The sequence below is a fragment of the Prorops nasuta genome, unplaced genomic scaffold (genome assembly GCF_024137725.1).
Source record: "Prorops nasuta isolate Cenicafe-Biocafe unplaced genomic scaffold, Cenicafe_Pnas_1.2 PNAS00045, whole genome shotgun sequence".
NCBI lineage: Eukaryota > Metazoa > Arthropoda > Insecta > Hymenoptera > Bethylidae > Prorops > Prorops nasuta.
Genome location: NW_027116842.1, coordinates 1,027,946 through 1,038,433, shown reverse-complemented (window position 1 = coordinate 1,038,433; position 10,488 = coordinate 1,027,946).

Genomic DNA, 10,488 nt, shown 5'->3' with positions numbered 1-10,488 from the left:
CATTTTATTAATCTTGAAACATAATGCATTTATAATGCCTTATTTTTAATCATTTTTGGATGCCTTTGGAATATTTTATAATTAAAACTATATTGCAACATAAATACCTATATCTATAAATAACTGAAAGCCAGAAAACTTGAAAATAATATTATTTGGAAAACTGGCGATCACCTGTTGTCTATGACAGAAGCAACGTTGCCAAATCTAACCTCTTACTACTTTAGTCAGTAGAGAGTCTACGATAAATCTGTTTTGACTTTAGACGTATGGAATCAACCTCCTTAAGACCAAGGTCGGTAGATCCTATAAATGCAGTGACTGAATGTAAGTCCTGGACCCCCTTTAGGTCCGGCGGTGTCCGAGGAGTATCTGGTCGTAGAAACTGAGTCTCGATTAGGTTGACTTCATAGCCCGGATCACATAAGAATGTTCCCTGGATGATATTCAGCTGCGGTACGTTTTTGAGGACTATAGAGATGGCGGGGGTATAGTATACCCGAGGTTTGAGGTCCCGTGGTTTTGGTTTGGCCATCGGGGATGGTCTCCGGAGAGACTGATGGTCGCGATTTGCTCGGAGTGCTCGAAGACGCGGCTTTCAGTCGAGCCTAGGCGAAGTTTAAATCTGCTGGCTCTTCTGTAGCTGTCAAATTGGTAATTACCGGTCCCGAGGATCTGGATACCGATCTGCAGTTGGCGAGGACGTGATCAGGTCGTCGACAATGCGTGCAAAGTGCTTCGGGATTATAGGGGTCTCTAGGCCGCGGAGGTGCGGTAGGGGCCATACCAGACGGCGGATGACAAGGGCACACCGGGTACGTGGGGGTGATAGCAGGTGAATGATACGAAGGAGAAGGAGCGGGGATGTAGTAAGGCTGGGGGTTTTGTGGATATCTAGGGATAGCTGGATACGAATTCGGGGAAAAACTAGGATAATGAGCCGGGTAGCTGGAATAGGCGGATGAGGCCTTCCTAACCTCGCGTTGGGTTATATGGAAGCTAGCCATACGAGCGTAATCGAAAGCGTCTCTTAATGTACCGGGCTGTCTGTGTGCCACTGCTACAAACAGATCTTTGGTCAGCCTATTGAGGAAGTACTCTACTACCTGTACCTCATGTGTCTCACGGCAGGCGTCAGCGGCTACTCTCCCGAATATACTCTTGAAGGCAGCCAGAAGGGCTGTATGCAATTTTCCCGTACGCCCTATATAATCATGGACTGGTTCATTGCATCCCATCTCGAGGGCCCCTAACTGAGTGACAAGGAAAACATAAGTCTGGGGAGGGCTAAATTTGGCGCGGAGATATGCGATAAACTCTCGGAAATCAGCGAGGTTCAGGCCCGCGATACTAGTTCGTGCCGGACCCGTGAGTTTGGCCTTCACGACCGGTAAGATTTCGGCCCGACAAGCACCGAACATCGTAGAATATCCATTTTCGAGACGTTCGATAAAATAATTGAGGTGCTCGAATGAACCGTCGAATTCGGGTACAGAACTCAGGATCATAGCCGCCTCCCCTCTTGGGGAGTACGGTCCTGAAATGGTGTTTAAGCCATCCGCGACATGCGTAGTGTTGTTAAGGACAGAATATGATGGGTTATGCGTCATGGTGGAAGGTGGAGATCGGACAAGTGAATGATTTGCGTTGAAAGGAGATGGAGGTGCACTGCCTTGTAGAACAGTGGGTGGCGGCATATGGAATGCTAATTGTAAAAGAAAGATAAGTGATAGTACGAATTGCTGTCAACAAATCAATGGCTCATACCAAGAGTATATATCTAAAGAACAAAACTCGAGGAATCCCACCGCTGTCACCAGTTTGTTAGGTTAGGCGCTGCGTCACTAAAGCAGCGTGGCTCAAGTGGCTATACCAAATATAATTGGGTCAGGAGAGACACTGCTGAATTGCGTTGACAGAGCCGACGATAAAATCGAAAAGTCGGTCTTCGAGCGGCGAAAGATCGACAATGTCAGCAGGATTCGTGGTATTTAAAATAGAAGAGAAAATGCCTCTTCGTTAGAGTTCAGATATGTGTGACTAGCAATTGTATCTCTAGTTTATCTTACGGTTCGATTTGTTGTATGGTTCGCAATGGTTGTCGTAAGATGTTGGCTAATTTCTGGACGGCTGTGGTCGTTGTAAGATTGGGCAGGTTGTATGGTTGCGATAGTCGTCGTAAAAGATTGTCGGTTTAAATCGCAGTTGTTTTATTTCTAAAGTCGCGTTGATACGAGTTACAATTAATTTAATACTTAAACTACCAGCACTTCGTTGGCCGGGCGAAGAAAAGTGTTGAGCTATCTGCTCCGTAATGCTCGGACGCGACTCGCGGCAGTGAGATGCACAGGATAACTGAAATTTGGTCGGTCGGTGCGGATTATAAATGCGAAAATTTTAGGGGAGGTGGTGCAAGACCTCCTGTGTCTCGCAACACCTTCCAGCCTACCTCTCACTAGGTCGGGTCATTGATCGTTGTCCGAGCATTGACGAACCCAGCCGGGAATTTCGGGTGTCAGCATTGAGCAACGATCTCGAGCTTCGTGCTCCGCTAAGTGACCGGAAGTCCCGGTGTCGAAACAGCCAATTCAACACTTTTCTTATAATTTCTTATTTCTAACTATTCTTCTTATTACTAAAATAACCTATACTGAGTTTAGAAGTACAGGGAACAGACCCTTACGTTACATTGTATTCGCCCGTGTTAAGATCTTACGCTACCGAAAAGGCTTGTTGAGTAAGCAAGTGACAGCTGAGCGCTTGTTTGTAAACAAGTCGACCGGCTGAGCTGAGCCACGCTGCCTGGCGGAGCCGACCGGCTAACTGTCAGAGCAGTTCAATTAGCCAACTATCGATATGTTGCCAAACATAATTACCGAGTTTGAACAGAAATTCGGAATTTGGCAATCTAGGATAACGCTTCGCTATCGCTCTGCGGTGATCGACAGTACCACAGATCAATAATTTGATCCTAGTGCTGACATTTAACGGTCCGCAAATGAAACAAAGATCTCGAACGTATAAATTGAAAGACGATTGCTATCGAGCAGAACGATAAATGAGAGTATGAGAATCATTTAGATAGCCTGCGCATGTCCAAAGCTCGGGTGGGGGTAACCTATCCGACGGACGGCTAACGGAGCAAATCAAAACTTTGCCGGATCACTCCAGCGACAACCTTTGGACCAAGCACACGAACAACGCACTATTATATACGAAGATAGCTGAGTCTACAGGGCGAAAGACGAGTACTGGGTCGGGCGACTCTGATGAGTTCGCAGAACCGACGGCTATCGATGCTTCCCAGGCAAACCTGGAGAAGAAGATCTCAAGTCTAGACGAGAGAATGGAAAAACTGGAAGGGTCTTTCCAGGATTTCATATCTCAAGTCCAGCAGGCTTTTGACAAGCTGCTGAAAAGTAAGACTGTTCCCGATGAAGCAGTAGTGGCAGCTGCTTCTGCTACTGAAAAGCGCGTTAGAGGCTGACCGCGAAAGACCGCGGCCGCTCTACCGGCATCGGCCAGTCAGGGTCAACCTTTGTTGACGGTGACAAGGCCGAGTGATGATCCCGAATCTCAACCGACATTGGACGATGCTTCGGCTGAGTTATTGCAGGGGACCTATAGGACAAGGATACTGAAGGGAAAACCTGGAAAAGCTACCGGTCAAGGGGATGATTGTAGCCCCGTTGGCATGTTCTCGAATCTCTCCAGAGGTCAAATTTAACCTTTGCGGGCGACGGAACGGAGGCGGTTGAGAGTTTTATTTCTCGAACCGATGCCGTCCGGAACCTTCTCAGGGTAAGAGATTCCGACCTTGTTGACGTCTTTCCCCACATCCTAATAGGTGTGGCGAGGATGTGGTTTGAGGATAACGAATTCTCAACCTGGTCTGACATTAAGTCCGCCTTAAGGTCTTATTTCAGATCACAAACATGGGAAGAAGAACTGGAGACTGAGCTTCTAACAAGAACTCAGGGTGCTAACGAATCTGTGCGAGCCTATTTGCAGACTATACAGTCGTATATTCGGAAAATAGGCAGAGAAAGATCGAATTGGAGCCGAATCGCTATCGCGCACAAGAATATGCTACCGGTTTAGAGAAGAGGCATTGCTATACACAAATACATGACGTATCGAGAATTCGAACGTTTGGCGCTCAATTTCGAAGCCGCTTATAGGCCGTCATTAAAATACCGTCCACCTGCCGCGCTTGAGGGAAGCTTCGTTCCTGAGTTGGCGTATACCGGCAGTTATGGAAGATCCCGAGAGTCTAGGCGACACGATGTGCGTGCCCTAGAAGTGGATAAAACATCCAGCTCTGATACCGACGAATCAACAACGGAGGATTCGAATGATAACGAAGAGCATTTGAAAGCCTTTAAATCAACAAGGAACCAGCTCCAAGTCGAAACCTTCGTTAGATATGACAGCGGGCAACAATAACAGCCGGCAGGGCTCAAAACGTAAACAACCGGGCCCGAGCGTTACCTGCTTTAATAGAGGAAAAGCTGGACACGATTGGAGTGCGTGTAAAGAGCAGAGAACAATGTTCTGTTGCCGATGTGGCAGCAAAGGGGTTTCTACAGCGGAGTGCCCTAAATGCTGTTCAAAAAACGCCAAGAGGAGTTCGTAAAATTTCCCGAGAATGTTACGACACTCCAAGAGCGGGAAAACATGATACCGAAAATCTTGGGTGAAAACCAAGATAATATAATCCCGGATATAATTATGTCGAAGAATATTCAGTACAGCAATGTGTGAATATTAATCATAATTATGGCTCCCGTGACTTCTTAGACCAACATGTTATGTTGGAGACAGAGAATGTAAACAAACACTCAGAGGACACAAGCGCTCGAGTGGTTGCTACCGAAAATTCGAACGATGATCAATCGGTTGATAAGTTACCGGTCGGTGATATTACTGATATAGTAATTACTACGTTTGGCGATAGATCTAGGAAACTAGCATTCTACACCACGATCACAGTACAAGGAGAAAAGCTGCGTGCGCTGGTGGACTCGGGAGCCTCACGCACGTTTGCAGGCAAAGTAGCCATTGAATTGTTTAATTCAATTGGTATACAAGCCAATAAAATAGAACCCTTAAGAGTTACCGTTGGCAACAATTATACATGTAAAGTAATTGAGTCCGCCAAGATCCCGATATTGCTTAAGGGGAAGACAACTATAGTTGACACACTATAGATGCCTTCTTTGTCGAGTGATTTCATTTTGGGACTTGATTTCCTACAAGACGCTCATGTTGTCGTGGACTTCTCCACGGGAGAATGGGCTTACAAGGAAAAACCTCAAAATAAACATTGGTTCTCGAATGCCGAATCACTAAACTGTGTAGTGGAAATAACGGCTTAATGGTTTCCCGATAATGATAACGCTAAGAAATTACAAGAGTTTCTAGAAATTAAACTGCCCCCCATTTCTGGAAAACCTGGAATTTCAAAGTTACCGGCAGTCATAATTTACGTGCAAGATCACGAGCTAATCAGGCAGCGAACTCATAGGTGCACGGATAAAATCCACCAAGCTATGTGGCAAGAGGTTGACGATATACTAACCAATGGCATTATCGAACCGTCGCAAAGTGATTGGGCGAGCCCGGTAGTCATGGCGAAGAAAGCCTATTGCAATCTCCGCTTTTGTGTGGACCTTTGGCGCGTTAACGCTGTAACTAAAAAGGATGCGTACCCATTACCGAACATGGCTGCGATCCTAAATGAGTTACGACAGGCCAATTATTTAACAACGCTCGACTTGAGTCAAGCGTATTGGCAGGTACCGCTAGCAGAAAAGTCACGTGGTATCACGGCTTTTATTGTTCCAGGCAGAGGCTTATTTCAATTTAAGCGAATGCCTTATGGATTAACTAATGTTCCGCAATATTCCAGCGTGCTCTGGATAAATTATTGGGTCCCGAATTCTATCCACATGTATTCGTTTATTTGGATGACATTATCATTGTCTCTAAAACATTTAACGAACACTTATTATGGTTGGATAAAGTTATCGAAAAGTTAAGGCAAACTGAGCTAACGATAATTAGGGAGAAAAGTTTCTTCTGTAGAACGGAAGTAAAATATCTCGTATTTATCGTAGACAGTCAAGGTCTTCGCGTGGATCCGGCGAAAACAGAAGCCGTAATCACTTCCCCGATACCGAAGAATTTGAAGCATATTCGTAGATTCTTGGGAATGGCTTCTTGGTATAAAAGATTCATTCCAGAATTTGCGACAGTTGCTGAACCGCTAACAAAATTGACAAAGAAAAATCAATCATGGGAATGGACAGCCAATCAGCAGTCAGCATTCGAGGCGCTGAAAGGATGTTTAACAAGCGCGCCAACGCTTGCATGGCCAGATTTTTCGATCCCGTTTCCATTACAGACTCATGCTAGCAATGTTGGCTTAGGTGCTGTTTTGACACAAGTTATCGAAGGTCAAGAAAGAGTAATCGCCTGTATAAGTAGAGCGCTTACGGATCCTGAAAGAAAATATACCGTAACCGAGCAGAAATGCTTGGCAGTGGTGTGGTCGATAAGGAAGTTTCGATGTTACCTTGAGGATTACCACTTCACTGTAATTATCGACCACAGCAGTCTCCAATGGTTGCATAATTTAAAAGATCCATCTGGAAGACTTGCTCGTTGGGCTCTCGCTTTGATGGAATACGATTTTACGATCGTACATCGAAAAGGAGCTTTAAATCATGTTCCTGATGCTTTGTCAAGAGCACCGGAAAGTTTAAATGCTTTGCTACCGTCTTACGCCGATACCAAGGATGCATGGTATTTAAAGCTCGTAAAGGATATCGAAAGAACGCTAGCAAAATTTCTTGATTGGAAATTAGATGGAGAGTTGATGTATCTTCAAGGACGTTCAGATATGGCAGATGCTGAGCTCGAAGATCTTGATGCTTGGAAACTGGTGATACCCAGGGAGTACAGGCAGAAATTGCTCGAAGAATGCCATAAGCTACCGCAAGCCGGCCATCAAGGTATCGATCGTACATATCGACGCCTTTCGATAAATTACTTCTGGCCAGGTATGTTCAAAGATGTAACGGCTTACGTCAGTCACTGCGACGAATGTCAGCGTTGCAAGGTAGAACAACAAGCTCCCGTCGGCTTCATGGGACGTCGAATTGTTGAACAGCCGTGGACTGTAATATCGGTAGATATTATGGGCTCACTGACGCCAAGTAAACAAGGGTTCTAGTATGTGTTGGTAATTCAAGACCTTGTTACGTACTGAGTATTCGTGGCTGCCTATCGGTCGAGTTTCGGCTGACTTGACACTACAGTCTAGGTCAGTAGAAACGCTGATTGAGATTGCGACTCACAGTACAAAGAACTAAAATATTACACTCCGAGCGGTAAGGATGTAATGAATTGGCAAGATTCGGGGTGAATGATAGTATGTATAAACATACGTTGGAACAGCAGATTTTACACAAAACTATGTATTTTCAGGTATTACAATTATACTTACAGTAAACGCTAATTATGCTGCAACAGCATTCGCAGGCTTATTTACTATTCGTCACAACTATTAGAGAGACTAGACTCTCTTATGGTTGTAGATTACTCGCACTAGTTAATTTTGTTCAGTTCGTAGTAGTTGTTGTATTTCTCAGAACGGTATGTGTTAGGCACGACTGAAAGATGCACATTCGCGACGATTACTATACGACTTAGTTAGGGTTGAATATTACTAGACTTAACTACCAGTACACGGCGACTGGGCAAGAGATTTACTAAAATATGGTAGAGTACTCTGCTCCCGTGGAACGAACACTAGAGTTACGACCTTGGAACGCAGATGATGCGGCAGCGGCTAAGCTTGCACAGAATAAGACTCAACTCGAGGGTCGCGGAACTCGCATATATGTAGGAGGCTTAATAGGTCATGTGTCGTCAGTAGCGCCATGATTTTTCGACACATGACAACCAAAAAGTCTCCATATCCACGGCCGATGCCCAAGGTTTGACGCATTTCCGGAAAAGAAGTCCGGGCGTCAGCAATGTGCAATACTACCGGTATTGCACACGGACGCGTGCGATCTACTTTGGTTCGGCAAGGTGGCTGACCCCTACGTTACACACCCATCGCCCGACACTAGGGAACCGACAAGTTATCGATCCTAGATCAATACCTCATCGGTTGATAACTTCCTAGTTTGCACGCGATCCGCCTATTTAGCGCTTGAGATTAGCAAAGCGCTAGATGGCAGCTATTGAAACGCTGCGGGAACGCAACGTTATAATTGATACCCAAAAATATGCTAGAATACGTAAAAAGTAAAATTCAAAAGCATTTTTAAATCTATAACCCTTGATTTTACTAGCCATTATTTCACTAACTATACTATGTCAACTTTTGAAGAACTACTGCTAAAACTATAATTTAAATTACGTAATGTAACGCCTATAATTTTATTATAATCCAAATCCACAAAACCGCGTATTCTCCTTGTGTTAGGAGCAATTGTACATTTTTACCGTCGTAATTATACTTTATATCATAAAAATTGTAAGCAAACCTAGGGAAATGTTTTTAAAACTCTTGTTTAATTAGTATTCAAAGTAGCCCATTGAAACTAAACTTAGAAATTTAACCAGCAAGGATTATTAATTATTCGTCACAGCAAACAGAAAGAAATTAACACGAAATATAGTATATGGTGTATTAATTAATTTTATTAGAAATAACGTTTTCGAATCTAGTATGAGCTAATTGGATTATATCAATGACTAAGAGAAACGACAGTGTTTAGATGACAAGTAGTTGAAAAAACGCCGCCCAATATACTGCATTATTTTTTCCTAACGTTAGCTACTTTAATCTGAGATTTTGAAAGAGGAAAATGCTTCACACATTCCCTAGCAGCTTACAGAGTTATGTACGACTTCATTCGGTAATTTCGAATGTATACTCATTAAAAACCTATTTTTACATTGTAATACAGAGTGTTTCTTTCTCTAACAGCGGAATATAGGAGATTCGTGCTAGCTGATTATAGCACTCGGTATAATGAAGTCCTAGAACCCTGATTGGTCAAGATTGTGTCGTGCCAACGTAACATGAGCCGTTAATAATAGTTGATTACGAAAATTGCGACCCGCCCGCCATTTTGGTATGTAAAGTGTTTACATCCTAATCGTATCAGAAAGAGGTGTACAATGCAGAAATGTCAAAAAGGTAAGGTTACTAAAGTAAAAATTAAATATAATGAATGAAAAGTATAAGAATATTCCTACTTTCCGTTTATTATTTTTAATTTTTACTTTAGTAATTTCACATTTCTTCATTTTACACCTCTTTCTGATACGATTAGGATGTAAACACTTTACATACCAAAATGGCAGACGGTTCTCGTTTTTTTCATCTAACTGTTAGTAATGACCCATTTTAAATTGACACTATACGCAATTGACCAATCAGCGTTCTCGGATTTCATCATTCCGAGTGCTATAATCAACTAACACGGATCTCCTATATGCCACCGTTAGAGAAACACCCTGTATATTTCAAACTTAACGCCTCCAGCAATACCAACCCAAATAAATAAAATTTCATACCTCCCATTACTACCAACTTTAAAAAATTTTAAACCCTCTCCAACACACACACACACACACACACACCATTTTTTTAAATCTACCGCCAAAATTTTGGAATGCTCGGGCTGCAGCGGGGGGCTGGGTGGGGGGCTGGCGCGCGGTGGGGAAATTAATTTCCAGATTCACCGCTAGGTGCCGCCATAAAAAAAATAATTACTAGACTCGCCGCTAGGCGGCGCCAATCGCGCAATCTAGGGGAAAAAGTATGTTCAAAAATTCGTACACCCTGTGCGGTTACCTTGCTGTACTACTTATGCTCGGGGAGATTTATTTTAATTTCGATTGCAATATAACGGGTAATAATATGGAATTAAGTGTGATTGTGGAGGGTTTTGTATGTTGTGTAAGAGTGTTAAATCGGATGAGTGGTGGATGGTGGATTTATGTGCAATGGTGGGTGTAAATGTCTATTATTGTTATTTTTCATTTTTTTCTAGGTCGTACGGTGTATCGAGAATTTTTACTGCTGAATTTGCATTACGGAGTAAAATGGAAAATCTTAAGGTGTTGGGCGTATTATTGGAAGAGTTCGTGAAAAGCAGGGCCGACATAAAGAATCGAATACTCGGTGAGGGTGCGAACGTGAGGAGGGCTCGAAACAATGTGTTTCATTTGGCAATTGCCAAAATGTTAGTCGATGGGTGGCAGGAGGCGAAGGGTGAGTTGAGTATGGTGTTTTTTCTTTTATATCTATAATTGGATTTGAATGTAGTGAAATTGGGGATTGATCGGCTGTGTTGGTTTTTGTTTGTGTTAGAAGCTTTTGCGGAATGCTGACCTCTGCAGACAAGTGGCGAAGGTCGTTTCTGAGAAAGGAGGAATGATGAAAAAATGTCAGAAGAGGAT